The sequence below is a fragment of the Penaeus vannamei genome, chromosome 10 (genome assembly GCF_042767895.1).
Source record: "Penaeus vannamei isolate JL-2024 chromosome 10, ASM4276789v1, whole genome shotgun sequence".
NCBI classification, from domain to species: Eukaryota; Metazoa; Arthropoda; class Malacostraca; order Decapoda; family Penaeidae; genus Penaeus; species Penaeus vannamei.
Genome location: NC_091558.1, coordinates 39,115,527 through 39,123,026, shown reverse-complemented (window position 1 = coordinate 39,123,026; position 7,500 = coordinate 39,115,527). Strand labels below are relative to the sequence as shown.

Below are 7,500 nucleotides of genomic sequence, written 5' to 3'. Positions count from 1 at the left end.
ATATATATATATATATATATATATATATATATATGTATATATACATATATATATATATATATATATATATATATATATATATATATATATATATATATATATAGACATACATATATATATATTTGTATATATGTATATATATATTTATACATACATATATATATATATATATATATATATATATATATATATATATATATATATATATATATGTGTGTGTGTGTGTGTGTGTGTGTGTGTGTATATACACACACACACACACACACACACACACACACACACACACACACACACACACACATATATATATATATATATATATATATATATATATATATATATATATATATATATATATATATATATATATATATATATATATATATATATATATATATATATATATATATATATATATATATACATATATGTGTGTGTGTGTGTGTGTGTGTGTATGTGTATGTATATATACATATTATATATATATATATATATATATATATATATATATATATATATATATATATATATATATATATATATACATATATTTACATATATATATCGAAAATGATTTTAATGAAACCGATGAAAAAGATGTTTGTTTTCATCTCCCTTACCTGACGGAGACGAACCAGATGGCTGAACTGACGATCTTTCTTATCCACTCCTGTCATAAAAATGTAAATATAGCTATGAATATGGCCATGTATATACATACATAGATACATACATATATATATATATATATATATATATATATGTATATATATATGTACATATATATGTACATATATATATATATATATATATATATATATATATATATATATATATATATATGTGTGTGTGTGTGTGTGTGTGTGTGTGTGTGTGTGTGTGTGTGTGTGTGTATGTGTGTGTGTGTGTGTGTGTGTGTGTGTGTGTGCCTGTGTGTGTCTGTGTGTATCTGTGTGTGTATGTATGTATGTATCCATGTATGTATGTATGTATGTATATATATATGTATATATATATATATATATATATATATATATATATATATATATATATATATATATATATATATATGTATGTATGTGTGTCAATTAACTTATCATATACATATGAGTAAATTCATGAATCGATTTAAGAAATCTGAACCCATATATAAATATATATAGCCGGAGCTGATAATACAGAGACATCATCACCTGAATTATCAAAAAAATATGACTCAAGACATGCTAAAAACATCAGAGGAATAATAATAATAATAATAATAATAATAATAATAATAATAATAATAATAATAATAATAATAATAATAATAATAATAATAATAATAATAATAACAAGGAGGAGGGGGAGGAGAAGAAGAAGAAGAAGAAGAAGAAGAAGAAAAAGAAGAAAAAGAAAAAGAAGAAAGAAGAAGAAGGAGAAGAAAAAAAAGAAGAAGAAAAAGAAAAAGAAAAATATAAAGAATAGGAAAAAGAAGAAGAAGGAGAAAGAGAAGAAGAAGAAGAAGAAGGCGAAGAAAGGGAAAAAGAATAAAGAAATAATAGGGAACCAAAGTAAAAAAAATGAAAAGCAGAAAGAAATAAACATAAAGAAAAATGATGACAAGAAAAAGGGAAATGAAAAGGAAAAAATAACAAACAAGAAAGAGGGGGAGGAAAGAAAGGAAGAATCAGAAAGAAAGAAGTGCGGGGGGGGGGGGGGGAAGAAAGAACAGAAAAATAAAAAATAGTGGAGGAAAGAAATCAAAAATAAGAAAGAGAGGAGAAAAAATATGAATAAGAAAGAATGAACAAGAAAAAAAAAGAGAAGACAAGACAAGAAAAAAAAACAAGAACAATAAAGAGTGGAAAACAAAAAGAAAAGAACACGAACCAAAACAAAAACAAAAACAACAACAACAAAAGAAAAACTCACGATGTATATCCGTCAATATCATAGCCATTCCAGTACCCGTAGTTCTCAAGGTGCGGCATCCACGAAGGCTTAAAGAGAAATATATGTCAGATATATGCGTTTAAAAGACGATATGATATAATTCTATTTGTTTGTTCTAGCAGACGACGTCAAAGATAATGATTCATTTGTTTTTGTTTAGTTATGGAGTTATTGTTATGACTATTTGTTATCCTTTTGTTTATTTTTTGATAAGGATAAGGATGAGTCCGATATGCGAAGCTGAGCCTCGTCCGGCCTGTGCCGACCAATGCCGACTCGATCAACGTGTATGTATGTATAACACACACACACACATACACACACACACACACACACACACACACACACACACACACACACACACACACACACACACACACACACACACACACACACATATATATATATATATATATATATATATATATATATATATATATATATATATATATATATATATATATATAACAGAGTAAACTTCTTTACTCACCCTGTTTCGTGATACTCTCGACCTGAACCGCGACGGCCTTTTGAAGAAAAGGTCCCAAAGGCTGAAGGTCGCAGCGAGATGAACCATCATAGTAATTACCATAATCATTATCAGCTGGAACCTCATCTGGTGGCGAGAGAGAAAGAAAAAAATTGCTGTGAGTATTTATGAATGTTTTTTTTTTTTTTTTTTTTTTCCCGAGAGCTGGTTGTATAATTGTTAAATATATATCCTCGTTCAAACAGGTGTGTATGGAGTGATGTAAGTATAATAATAGATATATATACGTAAAACAGTTTTTGGGTTTGTATTTACACATGGGCTTTAAAAATCTGGCTGTATAATGGTTAAATATATATCGTTCAAACAGGTATTATGGAGTTATGTAAGTATAATAATAAATATATATTCGTAAAACAGGAAAGGTTTTTGAGTTTGTATTTATGAACGTTTTTTTTTTCTTTCGAAATCTGGCTGTATAATGGCTAAATATATATCCTCGTTCAAACAGTTGTGTATCGAGTTATGTAAGTAAAATAATAAATATATATCCTTAAAACAGTTTTTGGGTTTGTATTTACACATGGGCTTTCGAAATCTGGCTACATAATGGTTGAATAGATATCCTCGTTCAAACATGTGTTTATGGAGTTATGTAAGTATAATAATAGATATATATCCTTAAAACATGAAAGGTTTTTGGGTTTGTATTTATGAATGGTCTTTCGAAATCTGGCTGCATAATGGTTGAATATATATCCTCGTTCAAACATGTGTTTATGGAGTTATGTAAGTATAATAATAGATATATATCCTTAAAACATGAAAGGTTTTTGGGTTTGTATTTATGAACGTTTTTTTCGAAATCTGGCTGTATAATGGTTAAATATATGTCCTCGTTCAAACAGTTGTGTATCGAGTTATGTAAGTATAATAATAAATATATATCCTTAAAACAGTTTTTGGGTTTGTATTTACACATGAGATTTCGAAATCTGGCTACATAATGGTTGAATATATATCCTCGTTCAAACATGTGTTTATGGAGTTATGTAAGTATAATAATAGATATATATACTTAAAACATGAAAGGTTTTTGGGTTTGTATTTATGAATGGTCTTTCGAAATCTGGCTGCATAATGGTTAACTATATACCGTTTAAACAGGTATTATGGAGTTATGCAAGTATACATAAATCGTGCTCTTAATAATGGTATCAGAGTCTTATTTCTTGAGGTTTTGTGATAGAAACTTTTTATTAGTGGTATTATCAAGGTGATATTGCTTAATATTAATTTAATAATAATTAAATTTAATATTAATTTAATTTAATATAAATTTGATAATAATTAAATTTATTATTAGTGTTACTGCTGTGGGGATTATCAGCAATGTCATTACCTTCATCATTGCTTTGTTATCATTTTCATTGTTAGCACCGATGTTTTTTGTTGTTGTTATTGTTACTGTCGTTGTTGTAGCTCGCAGTATCCTCCAGTACAGTTGTGGTTCCTAGGAGTACTATGACTTTTGCTATAACAAGCATTATTAGCATCATTACTGTTACTTTTACTATTGCCACTACTATAGCAACCATTACTACTACGACTACTACAACAACAACAACTACTACTAATGATAATAATGTCACTGCTACTGCTGCTGCCATGTTATGAATGTAAATTATCTTATAAAAAAAAATGTCCAAAAAGAAAGACAGAAAGAAAGAAAGAAAAAAAAAGAAAAAAAGACAGAAAGAAAGAAACAAACAAACAAAAAGAAAAGAAAAAAGAAAGAGGAACGCGCACTTCTCACAAATCAATAACATTTCTACTGAATCCAAAACGTAAGTAAATGCTGCCATTTTCTGTCTCTCTCGACGACCTTCACTTCCCTCCATTCACTTCTATATTTTTGTTTTTCTTTTGTCTTCGTTGTATTTATTTTATTGCATTCCTTCTTTCTTGATTTCATCCACTTCCTTCTTTATTATATCCACTCTCCTTTTGCTTGCGTTCACGACGTTTTGTTTGTAATTTGTTGCTTTTGCTTGTAATAAATTTATTATATATATTTCTTGATTGCATTTACTTTCCTCTTAATTACAATCACCCTCTTCTTGATTACATTTTCTTGTATTTTATTACATTTATTTATTTGCATTTCCTTTACTTCGTAATTGGATTTTCTTATTTTTTTATATTTCATTCACATTATTGTATTCTCTTCTTCCTTGATTCCATTTCGTTCTTCTTCGCATTCACTCCTTTCTACACTCACTTTATCACACTCCCTTCCTTCTTAATTGTTTTTTTAAAGATTACATTCACCTTATTGCATTCTCTCTATTCTTAATTGTATTTTTTTTTATTACATTCACTTTATCGCATTCTCTTCTTTCTTAACTTTGTTTTTGTAACATTCATTTATTGGATTCTCCTCCTTCTTAATTGAACCTTTTTTAATGCATTCACTTTATCGCACTCTTTTCCTTCTTAATAGTATTTAAAAATATATATAATCACTTTATTACATTATTTTCCTTCTTAATTGTATTTTTTTAATTACATTCACTTTATCGCACTTTCTTCCTTCTTAATTGTATTTTTTTTATTACATTCTCTTTATCGCATCCTCTTCCTTCTTAATTGTATTTTTTTTATTACATTCTCTTTATTGGATTCTCTACATTCTTAATTGTATTTTTTTTATTACATTCTCTTTATCGCACTCTCTTCCTTCTTAATTGTATTTTTTTTATTACATTCTCTTTATCGCATCCTCTTCCTTCTTAATTGTATTTTTTTTATTACATTCACTTTATCGCACTTTCTTTCTTCTTAATTGTATATTTTTTTTTTATTACATTCTCTTTATCGCATCCTCTTCCTTCTTAATTGTATTTTTTTTATTACATTCTCTTTATCGCATCCTCTTCCTTCTTAATTGTTTTCTTTTTATTACATTCTCTTTATTGGATTCTCTACATTCTATTAGTGGCCTTGTAGTGGAGGCTGGATCGTGGATGTTGGATAAGCCTCTAATCCGGCGAAATCCAGATTGACTTGGTGATTCTAATCTATTATCGGTTATCTTTGTATCGAGTCTCCATTCTCCCTGCCTCTCTTCTCTCGCTTCCTCTTCCGTGTCTCAAACATCCTTCTGTCTCTCTTCCTATGGCGCTGTGTTTTCTTTTCTATCGTTAACGCTTTCTTTTTTAGTTATCGTCATTTTCTCTCTATATTTATATACGTGTAACTTCGATTTATTTTAACTTGCATTCTTATATGTCTTGATTTGGTATACTTTCGTAAATGTCTTCAGCTTATATACTTAACTAATTTCAAATTGAATGCCTGCAACTTATACCCTTAATGCCATCAATTTATATACTCAATCAATTTTTTATCTTTTTTTTTCTTAAATGTCTTCATAATGCCCTTAATGCCATCAATTTATATACTCAATCAATTTCTATCTATTTTTTTCTTAAATTATTTCATAATTTTACCTACCTAATTTCAGCCTTTATTTTCAACGCCAAATTACACACTCTCACCTCATATACTGTACATTTTAGCAATATTTCCATTATTTCATGTCAACCAACAGGAATGGAAAATTTGCAAGCTACTCTTCTCAACCAAAATCTGAAGAAGATCAACAGAAATTTTGCAACACTAAATCTGCAAATTCTCAGTGAGTCAGATGTTCAGTCGACTTCCGTAGTTGGAAAGCTGAGCAAATCTATCTTAAGAAGAATAGATAAAGAAAGAAAGAAAGAAAAATAAATGTATATAAATTAAGAGAGAGATAAAGAAACACAGAATGAAAGACAGAAAAGAAAGAAAGATAAAGAAAAAAACAAATACATCAATAAATCAAGAGAAGTTAAGTCGAGGTATGTCTTCTGCATTTTAATTTGCAATAACGGGGCGGGCCGGTTCAGTCCCGATAGCAACCCGCCCTCCAGAGGTTTCGAGTGGCTTAAGGGGTTTCCGATCTCGCCCTCGACGTAGCTGTCAATTGCTCTTCCCTTTGGTCATGTTTCAACCCACTAGTAACTAAAACCTCTGGTTATTTGTGGTCATGAGAATTCCTGATGATTTTCAATAAGGATAAAAAACAAAAAAACAAACAAAACGAATGTACTCAATCTTTTGGCACGGCTGTTGTCTTCTCTTCCTGTTGAAGAGAAGACAAGTTTAAGCCACCAGTATCTAAAGCCTTCATGGTTATTTGTGCCCATGAGAGTTCCTGACGACGTGCTGAAAAAAAACGAATATGTTCACTCTCTGTTAATCCGCTTCTGTCAGGTTAATGATCTTCATTGCTGACGGCGGTGGCTGACGCTTGGTTATGGCGTCTTTGACCACTATGACATTACGTATTCGGAACACACCTCAGTACAGTACATGTACGTATGTGTATAAGCACCGAGGTCGCTCACATATGCAGTATATATACATGTATTAAAGTCATAATCTAAAACATAACAAGACACTTCTATGTACATAAAAGCATAACTAGGGATAAAAGAACACATGGAAGACAAACTGTAAATACTGTACATAATTTCGAGCATCGTATCCATGAAACGTCGTAAGTCTAGACCGTCGTAAACCGAGCACCCCCTGTATACCAAGAAATGGGTATTTGCTCCGCCCATTTTCTCCCTCCGTCCGTCCACACTTCATAACGAGAAGAGATACTCGTTATCCGTAATCTTCTCTTACATTTGACTATACTTTCCTGCATATTTTCCCCTTCGTTCCTTATTTCCACTTGACATTTCGACCGGCCAGTTGAACATATAACGTTGATATGTGCTGGCTTGTAATACGAAACAAATGCCACTTATTTATCTTATTTATCAATGCCACTTATCTATTAACAAATGCCACTTCTCCCATCAGGTCATTGTATCAATTCCTCTATCACGAAAGGATTCCTTCGCTTCATGGCTTGTTCAGGACTTCGCGCTGATTTTGGTTATCTTGCTTCTGCTTAATATTGTTTCTATAATTACGATTCTGTAGCTCCGAGCGTATTAATTATTATCTGGACTTTTTCT

The 7,500-nt window shown here is 29.9% G+C and overlaps 1 long non-coding RNA gene across 1 annotated transcript in view; it reads right to left on the bottom strand.

Annotated features, from left to right (window-relative positions):
- The window catches only part of LOC113818448 (uncharacterized), a 10,853-nt gene that overhangs the window by 453 nt on the left and 2,900 nt on the right, over nt 1-7,500 (bottom strand). Inside the window, exons 2-4 of the long non-coding RNA XR_003476896.2 lie at nt 2,426-2,551; nt 1,915-1,982; nt 621-670 (exon numbers count right to left, since the gene is read on the bottom strand). This is a non-coding gene — a long non-coding RNA (uncharacterized lncRNA). The remainder of the gene's footprint in view (nt 1-620; nt 671-1,914; nt 1,983-2,425; nt 2,552-7,500) is intronic.